The sequence below is a fragment of the Osmerus mordax genome, chromosome 22, assembly GCF_038355195.1.
Source record: "Osmerus mordax isolate fOsmMor3 chromosome 22, fOsmMor3.pri, whole genome shotgun sequence".
Lineage (NCBI taxonomy): Eukaryota > Metazoa > Chordata > Actinopteri > Osmeriformes > Osmeridae > Osmerus > Osmerus mordax.
The window spans coordinates 8503941-8526012 of NC_090071.1; positions in this window are offsets into that span (position 1 = coordinate 8503941).

The window sequence follows — 22072 nt, forward strand, 5'->3', positions numbered from 1 at the left end:
TTTGCTGACAAGGTGAAATCCATGATGAATTGATTGCTCCATTATACTACTTTGTAAGTGGCACTCATTATGTATGATTTTAAATTCCGTCAAGACTATTATTTTTCTAATTAGATTAATCCTTGTCATTTAATGCTTCATTGATGTCATTTGAACAAAAATGATTAGCATTGTTTGTATTACATTAATGCAAGGCTTATAACCTCTAAGCTAAAAAAGGTCATGCCTTTGAACAAAATCAGGGTGTACCTCGTCGATTCATTACCTTTCTCATCAGCAAACACTTTGATATAACTGCGCAGAAGATTCACAACATCTACAGACTAACAACATCTACAGACTCATGCGATGAGTCAGGAAGCCAACTTAGCAGACTGACCTGGCCTCTGGCCTCTTCACTACCCCCACACTTACTGACAGCATACGTTCTGTCCCGCCTGCATCCTTCAGATCTGTTCAGTTCTAGGGCCAGCGGTTTTTTCTTCCCCAGACTTGGACTTCCAGTCCTCGTGACATTTGAAGGTATTCAACATTCCTGTCTGACTGGCAGAAAAGCCTCCATCACAGTCCAGCCAGGGAGTGTTTACAGCTCCCTTTGCACCCTGACATTTCTAGTGAGTCAGCAGCAGGCTGTCGCTTCAGCTCCTCCTCTTGGAGGAAGTCAGTACCACCTGAAATTAATGAAAAAAGTCACAAGCCGACATCGACCCATCTGACCTAAGCCTCGGCAACTTTGTGGAAAATGTATTCATTAGGAAATCTTCTTACTTATTCAGAAACCTAATTAGAAAACACATATGTATGTGGTATTTACTTTCAAAGTACACTCAGTTATTTGAAAACATGACTGGACTAGTGTCATATGAATGTTTGATGAATGTTAACAGAGTTCTGTTTCACAGTATTCTGTATTACTACAGTGACAGAACAGCCTGTACCCACCCCCTCAAATATCTTAAAATAATACCACCTTAGAGCAATGACAACATCTCTGAAAGTACCAGAAAGTGCCAGAGTTGCTTGTGTCTACATTGAGTCATTATTTGGTATTTAATGTTTAAGTTCTAGTGACATTTAAGAGATTAAAATAATAACAACTACCTGAATAACATCCATTTGCATTTATCATTGAGGACCTGCAGTTTGACATCTTTAGTTGTTATTTTTAGATGAATTAATTGCATTCAAAGAACTCCAGTCCACCATCCTTCTTTGCCGTTGAAACATATGGGATTGATATTCTCAAGCCTCAATGAGGCTAAATCGAGATTGTTTCAAGTTCTCTGCCGAATAGGCTGATGGCCAAGCCACAGTTTTATTTCCCACTGTTTGAATTATTTCTGACCCAGATTCCAGTGCAGGGCCCAGGATGTGTGCTGTCAGGGATCTACTTCATTCTAAGTGTGGCGTGCACACTTCCTGTCCTTTCATACATGGCACATACAACGGAAATATATCTGCTAATGTAGCATCAGCTCTGACAAGGTATCTCCTCCTGGAGACAGTAATGAACGGGTTAGGAAGAGCATCCATCAAACAGAGATAAACAGAGAGAGGAAGAAGCAACCTGCAACCTGTAACTGCTAGACCAACCCTTTGACTCAAAGTCAGAAAATCCAGTCAAACTTGACAAGAAACCATATGTGAATTGAATCCACATCCATCCAATCTTAGCCTCTCCAGTTTAGCAGTGAAGCACCCATTCCCGTCAATACAGATTCTTTGTTGGCAGACTGCAGAGTGCATCAACGGGTGTGAGGGCATTTAGCTTTGCCTTGCTGCTGAGTCACGTGAGCCGTTGGGTCTCATTAGTGTATCTGCAGCAGCAGCACCACCCGAGTTGTTCTGTTTAAGAGAAGGAGTTATCCTTTCTTCATGTCTCCATATTAGCTGGATGGCAACTTTAACTATTCACTGTCAACTTGCCTCCCTATTACGGAATGTACCCTTCCTCACACTGTGGCACCGCTCCCCAATTATTATCTCAGATGAAATGTCTCTGGTCCCTTGTCATTTGGCCAATTATCCTTTATGAAGAGAATAGGAGAGGTAGTAAAGCCACCAAACTGTTTTCTTCATAACTCACATCTACCAACTGCAATCCACACATACCCATAAATCCCAAGTATATTCATGAACAGTTTGGGATTTTAGCATCTTTTAACTCATCAACACTCTTTGTATCATGTAAAGTGGTGTATTGCGTGTGCTGCATCTCAAAAACTGAACCAAACCACATGGGGTACATGGCCTGCATTTGCAATCAGTGTCTCATATATTCAGATGGATGTAGCCATGAGAGTACACATGATTTAATGTGATAGGTCGCCAATGAGCACTTTGGGTATAGTGCGATGCACAGGACAACATGAATGTTATCAAATGAGTGCACATTAACTTTTAATTTTGCAATTGCAAAAACCCAACGCACATTAAATGTGAAGCATTATTCTCCTTCTGTTTGTCCTTACCATGAAGATAAAGCGATACACAGAGTAATAATAAACGGGGGGGGGGGGGGATATCTAGTCAGCACAAAGCCTGTTGATAATGTAACAAATCATAAGCTAAGCAGACCCTTCACCTGTAATTGTGTAGCGCTGTGACAGTTAGATAAACAACACTTTATCAAATACACATCTCCCTACTGTCTCCTTTACTGAGGACTTGCCTCACACACAAAGGAGGAACGAGTGAGAAAACGCTTCATTTACATAAGACAGATTTAAAAGTCTGTTTAACTGGAACATTCAATAGAGTTTTTTTCCCGCATTTCTCTGAAACTACCGGAAAGGTTCATGTCTCATGACTCAGTGCCGGGTGAGAAACGGTAATACCCTCTGAAGTAATATTAATTTCTTTGGACTGGCAATTCTATCTAGCTCACTCCGTTAGAGATATTCGGTTCAGAATTGGTGGGTTTATTTTATAGAGATTTTTTTTTTTTTTCATATCTGAACAGCCTTACTGTCTGTATGTATTTACCCCAGCCTCTGTATTTGACTTCAGGGTTCTTCTTTGCTCAGCATTCATACGTTTCAAAGGAGAAAAGCTTGAAAGACACTTGAAAGTCCCAGTGCCTCCGCTCATGAGATTTTTGGTTCTCATATGCTAGTTTTCACTTTTTCCGCCCCATTTCTGATCTCAGGAGAAAATGCATGTGTGTACAGTGTGCAAAGACTTCCAGGAACATTTTGATCAGTGATTTCTGCAATTATTTGGGGAAACTGAGGGTTTTCTTTGATTTTTCAAATTGTATTTACTTAAATTTGTTTCAGATAACTTCATTCACTCTGGAGACAGAGGAAACAACATCGTTATTGGCCCCTGGGTATGAATTATAGAGACAATATGACAGAAAGCAAGCCGGTTTTCAGCACAATTCTCACAAGTTCATATCACCCTCCTGACAGTTCCCTGCTTTGCTGCTCCCCTGAACTGAAGTAGATTTTCAGAGAAAAAAGTCATAAAACTCCTAGACATCATTTACATATGAATCATTGATGAACCATCTACATCTGGCTTTTTGCTCATGGTGACATATAGCTTCACTTTGGTATTCTCTCATTCATTTCAGCAAATGGAGACAGATTCCATGCATTTCAAAACCAAGAACAGCCCTTCCCCTTAGTGATGTTATGGGGCTATGTATCCCAGAATTCATTAACATCCACCGAAGCTTTGAGGATGATCGCAGCTTTGTTCAAACTGGGTTCTAAAAGATTACTTGGGGACTTTGATCTGCAACCAAGCGGATTCTGATGACGAAGGATAAACGATGTGTGCTAAGGATACATCTAAATGTTTCTTTTGTTTTTTACCTTTAGATATAGACCAAGTTGGTCCAGAAAAGACATAACTATTTGTATCTGACCTAAAAACTGAGCATTGTTTGTTCCAGAGGATTTGCACTGTACATTTTGAGACCACAGCTGCTGCTTTTGTGTCTTGGCTGTAGGATGCGAATCATAGCTCCATACTCACAAAAGCAATACTTATTTGACCAAATGCATTTTCCCCCAGTTAGCAAGAAGCTTGCATGTGATACATGGGAGGAGAATAGTTGTCAACCTACATGACCAGCCAACCAACTTGAGTGACATTTAACCCATTACCTTTCCCAGCATATCAGCATCCACACATCCTATAAGCAATTAAAAAAAACAGGCTCTCAAGTTGTTGGGAAGAGCGAGGGGGTCATGGAGAGGGCCAAGCACCTTCTATATGGCTGGGCTACTGTCTCCCTGCTTGCATCCCAGCTGCTGCTGCTCCAACGCCCTCCAGCCTCCTATCTCTCATCTCAGGGAACATCTGCACAGTGCTCCATCCAAGATCTCCCTGTCTCAACTGAGCTGGGTACACATAGCCTTAGGAGCCCTGGCCAATTGTTCTAGGCTGCTGCCCCATGCATAATACTCAGTTGTGTGTTCACATAATTTACGATTGTTTTAGTTTGTGGTTATCTGTTTACTGTTTCCTAAATAAATAGTTGATGCACGGTAGGGACAACCTATAAATAACATGAAATAACACAAATCAAAAATGTTTTACTGGAAGATATTTTGTTGTAAAGTTATTCTGAAATATGTTTGGTTCTGCAATTTGACACTGTCAAACGGAGTAAATAACTGAAATATTAGAATATAAGCCATGTGTTAGAGTAAATTAGACCTTTGAGCTCTATTCATCACCATCCAGAACAAAAAGTCATGTGATCTTTTTGGGTCCCAGCGCGGCGCCTGTGGCACATCTGATCCCTTTTGTTCCAGAGCGTAAGAGGGCCAGGGAAAGAGACAATGTCGAGAAAGTAAACGATACTTTACGTTGCAAGGGGTCTGAGAGAACCACAGAGGTTATAATGAAAAGAGGCTAAAAAGTCTGTCTGGAACATACACAATGGCATTTCAAGAGGTCACGGGCTGTCAGATCCAGGCTACTCACCAACTATCTAGGGCACTTATCTGTCATGGAACTGGATAGACAGGAGTCTTTTAAGGAGTATGTCACTTTGAAGACATTCCTGTTTGTCGCTCCTTCTCCCGCCACATGACGTCCTGGACAGCACATGAACTTGAATTGAAGTGTCATGTCTCTTGTGCTCTTTGATCAGATGTGGTCTATTGTCTGACTCAGAACTAGTCAGGAATTGCCTAGTGATAGACCCCTGCTCTGGTAAAGTGAGCTGTGAGCCCCCTCTATGCTCTGGCAAACAGTGGGGGCTTTTGTGAGAGGCACACATTAACATGACTGCTCGCTTGCACTCTATGCAGACCAGTGTAGATCCATCTAACAGCAAGGGCAGTCTCCCACAGATTCCAACAGGCAAATTCTGTATGTGGAGAGAGAAAAAAAGGCAGGAGATCCTCAAACCTGATTAGGGTATCCCTCTCTATGTTTGGAGGGACAAAGAATGCCCATATCTTGTTCCCATACTCTGAACGTATCGCCATTAACAGAGTCATACAACACCCCACCATCTCATCGCAGCCAATTAAATTAATGAATGGAGAGTTTTGATCTTGCTGCGATAGAATTCCGGCATATTTATTCTGACAACAACAGCCTAATTATATTTTCTGCACTGTGCATTGTCAAAGCCAAAGGAATGGACACTACTGTTGAAAAATTGACATATCTACTCTCAATATCATTTTTTTGCTTCAAGAATTGCTTTTCTAAGAATAAAAAGCAGTTTGCATCTGATTACGACTCCTCAGAGTGGAACATAAAGTGAATGGGAATACAAGTTGGAAATATGCCTGGATTCTAAGATTGTTACGAGAGAGAAAAAAGGTAATCAGAATGAAATCCCAAATAGTATTATTTCCCAGCTGTGACAACTGAGATTCAGGATTTCATCTTAAATGTACTTTTACAACATACACTTGTACACCATCTATTGGAGATTATGCACAAATTAAAAGTTTTTGAAAATTGGATTGCAGGGTATAGCGTTCTGTATGGCCCAGAATATTTTCTATTGAAATAAGTATACTTTGGAATGGAGAAAAAAGGAGAAGCAAAACTTACTGTGTTTTTCCACATAGCACTCAAATGTGTCACCTCAAAGTCAGAAAGATATTAAAAAGGTGTGTACCTTGGCACTCAATGTTCACTTTGCATCTACTGCAGCCACAGCCTTGCTCTAGTGGAGCTGCTTTGTCTTCTTTTTTACTCAATACTAAGGCCACCAAACCACACACTCCTCCTCCTCTTTATTTTGGCAATCAACCTGTAGTTTTTTTCCATGGTCTTACAGTAGACATGTCTAGTCCCATTGTTCAGGATAAGTGAGTAGAGATATTAACTTTAATATATATTAAAGATATAAAACAATTAAATATGGGTGTCTCAACTGCCATGTATGGTAAATTATTGGAGTTGAAATGTGGACAAAGAGTTTACATGAGAGTAGTCACAAAGAACCTAGGATCTACAGTAGAAACAGACATCTCCAAGGCATCCCTTGGGTCTTCATCAGCCACTCATCAGTCTCTTTACAGCAGTTTGTGTTTCACTGGATTTGATTTGGGGTCATTTTGTCAAAATATTGACAGTATTTTCTTTCAACTGAAAAATTGACTTTGCTCTCATTGTGGACACACAATCATGAAAGTAATGCACACGTGCACAAACACATCTACTACCTAGCCTGTTTCCTTCTATCAGATATCGCATGTCCAGTTTAAGGACAGACTGTGGTAAGACAATAACGAACATTCAATGACAGTGGGGGGGGGTAATTTTCACAGATTTACTGTGAGCCACCTCCAACTGTAATAGTGAAAAAGTATAACAGAAAACTGCAGTTTCTCACTGACATCCCTTTCAGCTACTGAGGATAGTGTCTCAAAGGCCACAAAGTCCCTCCAGGGCTCCTAAATACAGCTCCTGAATGTTCACCTGGAAAACTGGCTGCTAGGTGGGCTTGCCGTTCAAGCGTAAACAAGCCCCCTTTGACCCCGCAGGGTTATAGTTCACCTCAAGCTAAAGGAAGCCTGAAGAAACACTGTCATTCAAGCTTTACTGTGCGAAAAGAGCACTTTCACAATATGTCAGCAAGGTTTATGATCCCAATTCAGGTTTAATAGCAAGATCGCTTTCTGAGTGAATTTGTCCTGAGGCTTTAACCTGCGTACCACATTCCTAGTCAGGCTATTAGATAAATTGCAATGATTAGCTTGGCCATGATTCATTAACTTGCGACAGCATGACTTCTGGAAATTCAGGATGTCTTTTGTGGCATGCTGGGTTGTAATTGTGGTGTGTGTACAATGCACTTTGTCGTTGCTTGTTCTTGGAAATCCAAACACGTTTGTGTGCAAGAAGAATGTTTAGGTCAGATTGGAGGTTTAGACAAATTCAGTTAAGATAATCATCCATTTTCAACAACGTACACAAAACGGGAATCCTGACAATCCACCATCTTTAAGTGTTACTCCATACGAGATTGTGTGATTATTGGGCGGTATTTTTGAGTGCACCACAACACACATGCCGCATGTGAATTCCACATCAATGAAGTAAAACTGGATGAATACTGTACAGTAGTAACTACTAGTAATTCTTCCTAGTCTCAAATATTTTCCTCAAAAAGGCAAAACACCCTAACATTTAATAGTGTGAGTAATAATGCCTTTTAAATAGATTTCAATGATAATTAATTGTTCGTTAGTGCAATTGATTTGAAACACCCCATAATTCTAAATGGGAAATTGGCATATCCTGTTAGACATACCAGATGCCTGTCTTTGTAATCGTTCACCCTCTGCCTCCCATCTGCCACTGTTTCACTGAGCTCAAAGATCAGTATCCTTAGTGCCTCACAGCCACCTAGAAAGGACTAAATCGAAAATGCATTCTTAAATCCTTACTTTAGGTTGAGGGATTAACCCAGATTAAGATATCATATTTAAATTTACATTTGGTCATTTAGCAGACGCTCTTATCCAGAGCGACTTACAGTAAGTACAGGGACATTCCCCTGAGGCAAGCAGGGTGAAGTGCCTTGCCTAAGGACACAACGTCAGTTGGCATGACCGGGAATTGAACTGGCAACCTTCGGATTACTAGCCCGATTCCCTCACCGCTCAGCCACCTGACTCCGTCATCATATATATATAATCTGACTAAATCACACATTCCCCAACAATTCTCAATTTTGAGTTTACATTGACCATAGATACTGTACTTTTTAAGGAGAGAGACAATGAGGTAATCTGGGGTTGTGGAGCCTAGTGACCAGAGTGGTTGGTGAGACCACAGAGGAAGCACCTAAAATAGGGGGAATCAGATACACAACCAACATCAAAGCATTGTAAAAAAATCTATTAAAAAAAGGAAACAAGTAACAAGTTTTTCTTTTTTTCACCAACCCCACCACACAATTTGTGGATTCTTTTTTGGACTTTACGGAATTTACATGTTTGCAAAAACTTCTTTACAGCTGGAGGCAGTGTTTGTGGAGGAGGGTTGGGGGGTTGTTGAAGACTAGGCTTGTTCTCTCAACCTCTCATCCAAAACAACATGGCTAAGTGGGTCAACATTCCATTTCAAATGCTCTACTTTGGAATTGAAGCTGCACATTAGACAACCATGAGGCTTAGCAGGGTCACGCACATTTGACGCCGTACAAACCCTAAACACATGAGGCGTGTGTTCTTAGGTGCGAGAGAGACACACTATACAAAAGCTCGAGAGGAAATCAAAGACACTGACAAAGAGATAGAAAGAACTGGGACTGAACTAGTTAAGGGTTAAAGGAAAATTATGGGTATATGGACAGACTGTTCAAACAGTCATGGACATTAGTCCATAAATTTCTCTGTCTGTGTAAACATGATTCGTTAAGTGCCAAAAGGTGCCTACCAGTCGCTGGACTGTTATGAGAAAGACAGTTGGGCTGTCGTCCTGCCCTCGGTTTTTATAATTACAGTTTTTACCTGGCACAAACACCACAAAAGTATACTGTCTCCTGCCAACAAATTCCATTTGACAACCTTCAGTACTGAAGATGTGTTTCCCGCGCCCTGTCCCCCCACATGTGAGCAAAAGTCCTTTCTGACTCATTCTGGTTCAAAAATAGGCGCTTTATTACCAAAGTCTGCTTAGTATAGGATGCATTATGCATACTGGCTGTATTATCGGTTCATTTGCAAAGTGCTGTACTATTACATTTACATTTAGTAATTTAGCAGACACTCTTATCCAGAGCGACTTACAGTAAGTACAGGGACATTCCCCCGAGGCAAGTAGGGTGAAGTGGCTTGCCCAAGGACAAAACGTCATTTGCACGGCCTGGAATCGAACTGGCAACCTTCAGATTACTAGCCCGATTCCCTAACCGCTCAGCCACCTGACTCCATACTATATGTTACCATGTCAGTGAATCAGACTACATTATGTATTATTCACTTAAGACACAAAAAGGACAAAATCCACATGAGCACTCTTCAGCTCATGGTTAACATACTGTACAAATGTCTGAATGTTAGGAATCATCACGCCTCTGATTATTCAAGTTCAAGTCTTATTGTCAGATGCACAGAACGACACAGGGTCAGACTGGTCACTGAAATTCTTTGGACAAGAAAACGCAAAGCAACCTGGCATAACATGACATAAGTAGTCAAAACATAGGTGTAACCTATGATAAGCTAACATATAATATAATAAACCTAAATATACAAAATAATAAACAATACAGTATACTAAACCTATAATACACATATCCTATACTAACCTTATAACTATAACTAACCTATAGAGACAAGTAGGGTATTGCAATAGTGCAACCAGTAGCTGAAAGTGCAACCAGTAGCTAAAGTGACAGTGTGTAAAGTGACTAGTGTGAGTGTCGACAGTGTATCAATGTCCATATCAATGTTCATTCAGAAGCCTGATGGCCCTTGGAAAGAAACTGTAGTCCAGTCTGCGTGTGCGAGACCGAATGCTTCGGTATCGCCTGTCAGAAGGCAATGGGGTAAAAAGACTGAAGGATGGGTGGTAACAGTCTCTTAGGATCCTGCCAGCTTTCCTGAGGCGTCGTGTGTGGTAGGTGTCCGGTAGGGCTGGGAGACTCCTGCCAATGATGAACTCAGCAGACCGGACCACACTAAGTAGGGCCTTGCGGTCCCGGTCTGTGCAGCTCCCATACCACACTGTGATGCAACCAGTCAGTATGCTCTCTATAGTGCATCTGTAGAAGTTAGTCAGGATGACTGAGTCCATGCCAAACTTCAGTCTCCTCAAGAAGAGGCGTTTCCGAGCCGCTTTGACCACCTTGTTCGTGTGAGCAGACCAGGTGAGATCATTGCTGATGTTCACCCCGAGGAACCTGAAGCAGCTGACCTTTTCCACTTCAGATCCGTTGATGTGTCATCTCCTTAGTCTTGCTGACGTTGAGAGAGAGGTTATTGACCTGACACCATGATGTCAGGGTATCAACCTCCTCTCTGTAGGCTGACTCGTCACTGTCAGAGATGAGGCCCACAATGGTTGTGTCGTCAGCAAACTTAACAAGGATGTTTGAACCATGTGCATTGCCGCACAGTCGTGCGTGAACAAAGAGAACAGGAGAGGGCTGAGCACACAGCCCTGGAGGGTGCCTGTGTTGGTGATCAGTGTGGATGAGGTGCGGTCACCGATTCTCACCACGTGTGGCCTCCCCGTCAGAAAGTTGAAGACCCATTTGCATAGGGAGGTGCTTAGTCCCAGGTCCACAAGCTTGGAGACAAGTCTAAAGGGGATGATGGTGTTGAATGCTGAGCTGTAGTCAATGAACAGCATCCTCACATACGTATTCCCTTTGTCCAGGTGGGAGAGAGCAGTGTGCATAGTCAGGGTGATGGCATCGTCTGTAGACCTGTTTACGCAACGGTACGCAAACTGCATAGGGTCCAGGGTGGGAGTCAGCGAGAACCAGATGAATGATTTGACTAGCCGCTCGAAGCACTTCATGATGACCGAGGTCAGTGCTACCGAGCGATAGTCGTTCACGCAGGTGACCTTGACCATTATGTACTCTATGCAGGTTAAGGTACAAACAGTACCATGGGCTTTATTTGGCAAACAATGCTCCTGCTTCAAGATGGCTGGTCCAGGGAGGTTGACAGTCTTGTGAAATGGAATTGAGAAGCTGAGTGCTCCGTGTTGCTGTCTCAGTGAGTGGGGAAGATCATCTTAGGGAGGCAGCACTGTGAGAGAAACGGGTTAAGCCACACAAAAGCAGAGCAGAGACAATAAAGGGATAACATTTGCAGCAGGCTTCTCTTCACGGCGCTGTTATAATTAGCACAGACGCATGGCCCGAGAAGGCCACACAAACGTGCGAGCATGCATCTGCGCACATGCATGCACACAGCAACGCGTGCATGCACCAATGAAGCCGTGTTGAAAGATCAGAACTTGCTGAAATAACATTGTCTGAAAGTGAAATATGTATACCTTTGAAATTTCAACCCAGTCTCAACAATGCAATGATAAACTGCTTCCTGTGATGCGGTGTGAACTGAATATCACAGCAAACAGATTTGGTTCTGTGTTTAGCACCAGATGTAAGCCACATGTGAACTATTTTGAAGTCAACACATTTTCATTGCAAGCGCGGTCTAAGTCTTTTGTACATGTTGTGTGGATGACACAGTAGGAACACAACTTGTTACTAAACTTTCTTTATCACAATGGGAATTAACTTATGGCAATATTTGCCTGCAAAAGCCTCACCAGCATGGACACTGAACCTACATTGAAGGCTAACCCATTCCATTTCCTCACATATGGAAATGTTTTTAAATAACATTCAAAAGTATAGCATGTAAACATTCCAGCAGCATTGTAAAGCACTTTCTTCTGTACCAGAGCATGTCACATAGCAATCTTTTTTCCATTATGTTAACATTGTTTCAACAAGGTCTTTGGAGAGTTTGAATCATTCAACAAACCAAGACTAACTATTCGCTCTCTTAGAACATGTTAGTCCGTTTTTGAAATTTTAAGTTTAATTTCCAAGGACATAATTATTACAGGTAGGAATAAAAAATGATAAAACCATTGTAGTTTTGTACAATTCAGCTTGGGAAAACACCACATGCACATAATTTTTCCCTAACACCATGAGTGGAAAAAACAACATAGGCAGTTGGTACTTCAAACAACTGGTAGAGTCTTTACGGAGACTTCAATGTGAGTGAATAGGTAGGATAATGTGCATCATCCTGGTGCAGTGATCCCCTGAGTCTAAGTTACTGCTTTCCCTTTGATACAGCTCTTGGTTCTTACCATAAAAGACAACAACCACAATGTTTAGAATCCTGTACCATCAGTAAGTATCTAGTTAGACATCCATTTGGCTGGAGTTTCCCTAAACAGCTATCAGGATGCACTTTTGGGAATCCTCTCTGCAACATTTCAAAACCACAGATCCCAGCCATAAATACAGGTCTTTAATCCGCCAGGTCCTGAATCGCACTGGAAAGGATAACACACTTCAGTAGGAAATACAAGCCTCTAATGCCAACTCAAGTTTCAGTCCTCTCATGTTTTCCTTGTGTCTCATTTCAGCATCCTGGGACTGAGCACAACCATCTGTCTGGGTCAAATTGTTCGTCTTCCAAATGTCTGACTCCTTAGTTGTGATATTCCCAAAACCTTCTAAAAGGATTTTGGATTGACCATAAAAGATGCATTAACTGAGGTTATAGACTTTTTGCATTACTAAATGTATAATTTGGTTCCGTTAGGTAATTGACTGGCATTGTACAGTATTGTTTTTGGAAAAACCTTTTCCAAAAATTCTCTCTAGAATTTCTCAACATTAGTCATTGTTAAATCATCCCCCAGACAAAATAAGAGGCCATGATACACTAACGAAACAGTTCCAGGTGTGGCAGAGTAAAAGTCATATTTCAAGTTGACATTTCAGCCTTTATTTATTTTTTACATGAAAGTAGTAATGATTCTATGGATCTTACTGACTCAGGTAATTTCATGTATTCCTGTTTATTCAGCCAAAGCAAAACAGATGCTGAAAAACAAAAGGTGACACCAGACATTGCTGCCACTACAATACCAGGCCAAAGCACACTCCCTGGAGTCTTTGGGGAAAGTTTTTTTTACCAAAGTAGTACAAGTATAAAAAAGGCCTCTGGTAATGTCAGAGTCTTTAGAGCAGCATAGATGAGGACTCTTAATGCTAGCTCTGCAAATCTCTATGACCTGCCTTGTACCCAGAGAATACCCAATCTATATACTGTAAGGACAAACAATACACTTGTCAACTTTATTTATGTCCCGTTCACGTACACAATGTGTTGCCCTGAAATCATCGTCAGTCCTTAGGAACGACAACAGGAAGTGTCAAATTGAAGAATAAAAAGCATCACGCCAACAGGATGAGTGGCCTACAAAACCTTCCCCTAGCAAATGCTAAAATAGCCAAAGGGGTGTTCATTTAGTCTCTCATACTTTTCCATATCTGGGTACACATTGGCATGACTGACCCACAGTCCTGAGGACAGGCTCTGGTCCAAATGAGAGATGCCACAATGCATTACAACTGCACTGTGAGTCAGAAGACAGACTGACCCTGCCCAATTACTGTAGACGTGAGGTTTGATTTAGACCTGAGGCTTTGAGCAGTGCTACCTTAATGTGGGATAAACACAACTCTGGGATGAGTCTGTCTCTCTCAACTGTCACGGATACATCAAAAACAAAGTGTCTTTATCAGGATATGTATTTAGGGAGTAAGACACCGGCGTTGCAAATAAACAGTGAACTCCGCATCCTGTCCCAACGACATTGTTGTTGAAAGCAGCAACCCAGGGTGGAGCTGATTAAGGTACTTATGTTACTTTACTTGTGCTCAGCTAATGTATTGTCGTTAGGCTCCCTAAAGTTGAGGGTGGCTCACCATAATCACCGTAAATGCAGGCTGTCACATCAAATTGCATACTTCAACTAGCAACATGACAATCTGCGAATCTTATATAATAATAATTATATATATTATTAATAAGTACTTAAAAACATATATAATTATTATACTCCCCAACTGCTTCTTAATTAAACAGGACACAATATTTCACATATTCATAGGGCGTTGATTATAATGACTATTATAATGACTTCCATGTTGCACTTCACTTGTTGCACATCCATTCGTTCAGATGTGTTGTCCTGTATGCTGTACACACTTAACCGGCATGCTGCCAACTTATAACCCGATCATCTTGAAGCAGGATGTCACTTCGGCAATGGAAAGCAGTATCCCTTTCATGCCACCCCCAGGTATAGACCTTTGATATGTTCAACAGAACCCAGACCTGTGGAATGCTCCCCAGTTTAACTTTCACCCTCCGGAGAGTTCTTCAATGGCTAACATTACACTGGCAGAGTACACTTCCCCATCCCCAGCAAACAGGCTCCCTGATGGACTTGCCAGGTATGGAACTGCCTCCTAAAATACACAACGTGAAATGTGAAAAGCTAATTAGTCTCAAGTAGTTAAACCTACTGTTTCAAATGTACTTCAGTTTGGTTTGGAATAAGTAGGTTCGACAAATCGTGACCCAAGATAACACAACACTGCATACAATTCTACGATAAGATTTATCTGTAAATTGTTAGCATGAACATACGGGTGTCTTAAGTTCAAATGAAACTAAACGGCTGTTCATACCTTAGAAGTGGAGAAAATGTCTGCACAACATTTAAGCCTTCAGCATTTTCTGTAGGGAATAATGGGTGTTTAAAGGCATGCCATTCTAATCCTGTAGCAAATAGATTGTGATTCAGATGCAGCCATTGTAAGTAAATCAACACGGGATGCCAAAAACAAGAACATCCAGAGATAAAAAAAAGAGGTCATTATGTAAATCGAATTAGCGTAGCCAAATTAGTATTCCATGCATTTTTTAATTGTAATCTGTGGCATAATTGATTGCAGTAACTCCCTTGCAAGTAATCCCCATCTTCTCCTGAAACTCCATGCAACAAACATTATTTCCTGAGGCATACTGCTGATCAATCTCTGCAACTTGGTCTCTTAATTGACCAATAATCTTTTCACCCAAAATCAATAAACATCTCAAATTTGTACAGCGTTGTATTGCAGACCTGAAATAGTCAAACGCCTGTGACTGAAACTGCGGTTTACACCCTGGGTTAGTGGAAATTATTCTACAGAATCTTCTTACCAATCTTTCAACAAACTGGTAGAAATGGTAATAGTTGAGAGCAGTTTTGAATTTTGATATCAAATAGTTTGCTAAGACTACAGAGGAACATCTGACCCAGCAGTTGTGCAAAGGAGAGGACATTTAGCAAGAGATAGACATCCATATTGAGTGAGGTTTAGACTGAACATCTGGCCCTTTTTTGCTTCTAGTTGTAAAAGATACAGTTACACTCTGAAGGAATTCTAAATTGCAAGCAAGGAAACACTCAAAAGTTTATACTGATAAGCAAGGCAAATACCTAATAATTTATTTCAGATGTCTTACAGGGTAAAATCTGTGAGTTATTTACATTTCATGTTTGATTGAATGCTATTTGAATCATCATGTAATTACAAACTGTGCAGCAATGCAGTAAACCCTGATGTTTGGTTTCCTTTTTGATTTGTTAATGGTGCAGATATTACACATGCTTCATTTCTCACACAACAGCTCCCCACATTCTGAGGAGTATCTTCAACAATAGACTAATGTAACTGCAAAGGAGCTGAGAGAGAATGAAAGGCTTTTCAAAAAAAACTTGCTAGTTTTAACAGAATGAATTGAGACTCCTTCCCCTCAAAGGCAATATCAAATGACGGGGAAGCCGACTTGAAAGCTCCCGTCCTCTCGTTGGGATGCATTGTTCCAGCAACTTGATGAGATCCACTTCACAAACATCATACATAATGGTTAAATTGTCTTGTTTAATCTACAGGGTTCTGTCGTGTAATTCTGGGTGCATATGTTGCAAGAGATGGTGGCCACTTCATATACATGCATCATGTAAAATATGTTTAGCCTACATGTCTTACAGGAAGCCAAACTGACATTAGCAGGGGAAGAATGTAATACTCTAACCACAGACAAATCTCATTAAAAGCCTGTATACCATGGAAAGCTTGAATACAAAAGCTCAGTTAAACAGTTGATTGTAAAGTATCTGTTTGGTTATTACTGTGGTTGCACATGTCTTTATTCAGCCTTGCAACAGTTAAATGTCTGATATATTATTCTACAAACAGTGAATTGTGAAAGACAATTACACTGTGGAACACTGGGATCCACCTTTAAATAATTCTCTCTCAGCAAAACATGTCATGACACTGACTCTTGAAGTCAGAAGTCAAAAGTAGAGTTTCAAATGTGTTAAATACACATAGAGAAAGACACTGAACAGGGTAGAACATATTCATACTTTATTAGCTTTCTTATGCAATATTAGAACCAAAAGAAGACCTCTTTATTACAGACTACAGACTGAACACATCCAATGTGATAGCTTGTTTCAGTTTCTTTAAATAGACATTTATATTGCTGGATGTTCTTATGAAATAATGTGCTATTTACAGTAACACAATTTCTGAAAAGCCTGAAGGCTTTTCAGAAATTCGACGTTTGATCCTCCCTGCTACGGTTTATATTTCCGGCAAGTCTTTTGACAGTATTTTAAGTCCACCTTTATAATGTATCCCATTTTTTAAAGATGAGGATAACCTTTAAGTCTGGAGTCAGTGGATCTACTGCTATAACTGCAAATGCGTGATGCACAGCGGCTTTTTGGAGAGGTCAGTAGCATGTGGCAGGAGCCCACAGCTTAGTATGCTGTGATCTGGCAAGTAGACAAGCTGAAAGGGCACTAATCCTTATTTTACCCCTGAACTCCGTCACAAAAGGACGATTCAAAACGAATATTGTCTGCCTTCACGAAGAGATCCTTTTCACAAATTAATGACAGGGGTGTGTACCTTAACTGTTTAAAGTTGTTGCTCGGATGTGAAAGTGTCAGGAATAGTAATCTATCAAGCATCGCACAGTCAGTCAGTGAACAAGTTTAAGAAAGCTTTATTGCTTGCAGCCGGCCCACAAGGAGACAAAAACATCACACGCCATTGTGCTACGAAAGGATCATTGTTTCTTTTAGTGAGCTCATTCGAATATGAATACAGCACCAACGTATCAAATGATGAATTCCTTCCTTCAACGGAGGTGTCGTACGTCTTAAGGGTCTGTGAGCATTATGCTGTTCATGTACCTTGCTTGATCCTGTTGAGGTCTGCATTTTAATGATGCTCTGGGCGACATGCATCACGCCAGCTCAGATCTGGCATGGCTGACATTGATATTCATGAAGAGCACAGGTCATTTAGACCAGAGCTGGGGAATTATGTCAAAAGTGCAGAGTAGCACAATAGTGTTCAGAGATGCCCTTGGTGCATCTCCACAAGACAGTTGACAGAGGTCAGTCTGAAGAAAAACACACTTCATAACCATAGTCTGCTTTTAATGTAACGTTGTCTGCCTTCTGTTTGTCACAGAGACTGTATCTAATAATAACTTGTGAAGCATCTGAGGGCTGTGTGTCAAATGTTAAAAAAACAACATTTTATGCACAACAACAATTTAATTTGCATGCACCATAAGCCTTGAAGGTAAGGTGTGCAACATCCACTCCATACAGGCTGAGCCCAACGTTTAATACCATTTGATATATCTTTGTTGAATCCTCTTAGACCCTGGTTTGCTCTACATGCTCTGCTGTATCTGTCTGACATCAGGGGGTTTGCCATATTGTCTGACCATGGAACTTCCTTGTCTTTGATCTGCTGTGTATTTGAGGGGCTTTCTCATGCAGTCATGCCAGATGACCACAGATTGCTGTCGATTTCAAAGTGATTGAGCCAATGAATGGGGAACAGTGTTCACAGGAAATGCCAATGAGGGATTCAAGATCCTTTTCAAAACCCCGCCAGAGACATGACGACCAGGACAAGGCAAATTGACAATGATGTCACCAACTTCTCCATGTTTGGATGTTTTCGTCAACATAAGACTGTAAAACCAATACATTATAGGAGATTTAAAAAATATGATCAAATCAATCAAAATAAATTGTGTAGACTGCCCAAAAATATTGGAAAATGATGAAACAACAAGCTGATTATGTTGCAACACTATTGACCACTACATTCAGCATGTTTGTCAAACAGTTCATAATTATTAAAATGTTATGGTGTATGCACAATATCAACGTATATGTTGGCAAGTTCCATGAGGTGGGAGGTCGTTGATAAGTCTGTTCCCCACTGCAGGCTAAAGAGGATCGCAGTCTGGTTCATTTCAACTGTTAACTGTTCTAAAAATGGAAGGTGTTTACATCATGGGCATCGTCTGTGGCCATATGGACAAGAGAATCTGTTTCCAGCCACTGCCCAGAGACTGATCTGTTTTCGCTTTTGCCTTCAAACATGACTTATGGTTCCCATTGGCAAACGTTTACATGGTCAGGAAGTTCAGCAAAGGACCAGGTATCTGGCGTCCATCCCGTGCCTAGGTTGTAATGCACCCCACTCGGGATAAGACTCCTATTTTTACAACTTGTTCTCTATAAACCTTAAGGAAAGTGCTTTTGAGGACTAAACAATGTCTCTTCAGTTGATAGCTCTAGTCAAAGAGATAGTTTGCTTTTCCAACACACTTTCTTAGAGTTTTTTTTTGGTACTCACATGGGCTTCAAGCTTTTCACATCCCCTCCTGCCACTGCTAGAGTCAAAGATCAGTGGATCATGTGACAAACCTGACAGCCTTCAGCTCTAGTTTCAGGAATGAGACACCTGGGCCATGTCCCAAAAGTCTAACAAGGCTTATTCTCATCACTGTGTGTACATGTTTGAAAGTGATCAGTTTGTTGAAAGCTAATGAAGTCTTAAGTGTGAAATCCCAAATCAGCTAATTCACTGGCTTGGTTAATGAAAGAAGCCATTTGATCAAATGTGTTATGAATTACAAAAGGGATTGACATCAAATATTCAGAATGTGATGGAAGCAGAAATAGCTTATTTAGGCACCTCTCCATCATCCTCTGAAATGTATGTTTAATAGATTCCCTTAAACGAGCAGCTGAATGCAAAACAAACTGATATGGGATAATGACTCATGATTAAGGAATGGTTTGACATTCATACGGACGATCTAAAGAACCAGGTCCCCAGTGGCTTCTCTAGTTACCGCCCAATGAACATGTCATATGGAACACTCAAACACACTTTACATTACAATTGTAACAGGTAATGGCTTTGCAGGTGAAAAAAACAATGCTTTCTCTCGCCAGAGATTGTGAGCCATGTAGGATTACCTAAGGCATTCAGAGGCAAAGGGGCAGTAGTAGATGGAACAGGTACCGCAGATAAAGGAGCTTGTGAAAGTATCCAAGATTAAATATAGAACAATGTCCCATATTCACAAGGCCATCGGGGAACGGATGAGGTCAATAGTATTGAAGGGGGAAGTGTGCTGTTGAAGGCTAGCGTCTGATTTATTGTCCTTCTCACAAACCCACAGAGCCTAACTGTGTTTATCAACTCTTGTACTGGGTCTTGGGATGGAATGTTCCCTGTGTCTTAGGAGCTTCTTAGTATATGAACTAAGTAAACTCCATGGAACGTTACACAGAACATGACATTATAGAGTCCTGTTGAGGCCCACACTGTTCCCTGCCTTGACTGCAATTCATCCCATGTTATTTTAATCAACTGAAAATGCTACCTCATGCTGACATTTTACTTCAGGAGTTTTGTTTAGATGGGGAAGGAGGCAGCTACCTGTGCTATCTGGGCCATGGTAAACATTCTTAGGATACGTTTACTCCTCTGGCATATAATCAACACAAGACGATGTAACCTCCTGTGACTAAGAAATTATTTATTCTCATCTCAACCAAGGTACAAACAGGACGTGGTTGCTCCAAGCCTGCATTTTATTTTTAGTTCAAATCTCACCACCCGAGCACATTTGTCGTGCTATATCCTTTGAGAGTTTTGCATTTCATTTGGTCTGTTGGCACTTTCACAACAAAATGTTCATCACAGGTAAGATGGCTAACATTTTGCATATCCATAAGCAATCTGTTCTAGTTCTACATCACAGCATTCAACAGTTGATCATAAAACAGTTCCATGTATTCATTAAAAGGATTTTATAGGACCTACTGTAAATCTATAGCTTTCACCCGACTTGGGTGTCAAGTATAGAGTAACACCTTATACATACAAGGATCAGTACCTTTGTCAATACTTGCAGATATTTGACTAGCAAATAGGTTGGTGCAACTCTAAACAGAGTCTTACACCAGGAGTCAGGAGGGGAATTAAGTGAGAGCTTCCTTTTAGAGAGCTTGGAAACCATGGTAGAGGAAATGGGGGGGGAAGTATAGGTTAATCTGGTTCCCAGATGCTCAGAGGTAATTGTGTATAGGGATTTCACACCAGACATCTGGAAGCCTGAGTGCCTAATCCCCTTTCACACAGACCCCAGAGACCTCCTTAACCCTGCACGCATTCATGTTTTCTATCTGGCCCTCCCTTTATGACCAGAAGACCAAAGGATTCTCTGGGTGACTGTATTGGGAGAACGCTTGGTTTGCATTGTCAGGTACCTTAAAGGAGCAGTCAACACAGTCTGATGATTCAGATGTAGGTCACGGTGGGAGGTGTGGATGGTAGTCGCATGGCAGTGCTCTTTGACCATGTCAAGGTTTGCGTTCTCACTTGAAATCGATTAGCGTCTTGTTGGAGGTGATCGGGGGCCTCTGCTGTAGTGGAGCATGTCGCTGGAGGCAGAGATCACTCTGGAAATACACACAAGGGAGCGAGTCAACCACATGTGATTCTAACCCTTGACAGAACACTGCACTTACCAACTAATTAGGACAAGTGAACTGTTTTATTAGTGAAAAAGGGAATCCCACTGTGTCTTTAATCACTTCAATTGTATCTCACCAGATTAAAATGGTAGGCACAGTCATTTTACATTTGACAAATGGCAAGGGCATTTTAAGCAGGAGAATAAACAAAGAACAGATGCTCTGGCTGCGAACCCTGGAGCAATACACCAGGTCGAGCACTGGTAATACAGTACCTCATGAAACCTTGAGGGTTACACAGAAGGACACAGTCTTGAAATATTTAATACGTTTCTCAGCAGAGGGATGCGAGAGGACGAGGCATGGTGTGCCATCTCAGGAAGTTATTGTTAAATGGCATACTGTTCTCTGCAGAGTTGTGGAGGAACGGTCCAATTGTTTCACGTTGCAACCATCTTTATGTATGATGAAATATCCCATGATAATGGTTTTTCATTGGAATTGGCTCTGGAATTCAACAGAACAAGCCAGAACTAGAACCACCCAACCTTTAATAATTAGTAGTTGTCAGACTTCCACAACTAGGGTTAGAGGACTAAAGTACAGGACATTTGCTCTCTGCTGTAGGTAAAGCAACTTCCGTTAACAATTGAGCATGTGTAAATACATTCACATGTACATTCATCCACCTGAGGCCCTGAAGTGTAAACAATCCTATTTTGGAGGTCTGTGCTGTCAGACATCCCTCAACATACTGCTAACACTCAACTTAGCCCTTTGTCATGTCATATTAATAAGACAAGTTGTTTGAGAGTGCGAAGGAAGTGAAATAGATTGGGCCGAGGGTTGTGACAGGGTGTCAGCCGAATGTTTCATTCGGCCACCGGCCAATGAATCCTTCAGGGAGAGAGGCAAGACACTGTCACAGAATTGTGTCCTTCTGAGAAGTTCTTGAGGGCCATTAGAGATATAGACACGGACAGCTTCATATAATTCAAGGTCATTATCTTACATAGTCTAATAAATACATGTATTGTGACCGCATTTTGACACATTCTATGATCTCGCAGCAATATTTCCTCTTCCACCATACTGTTATGATCCGCCTCCCCAGCAAAATGGGGGTGATGGGAGTATCTATTTGTAAATGTGGGACACAGACAGTATGCGTCATCACATATTGTTGTATCCACAAGACCACCCCTTCCCATACTCC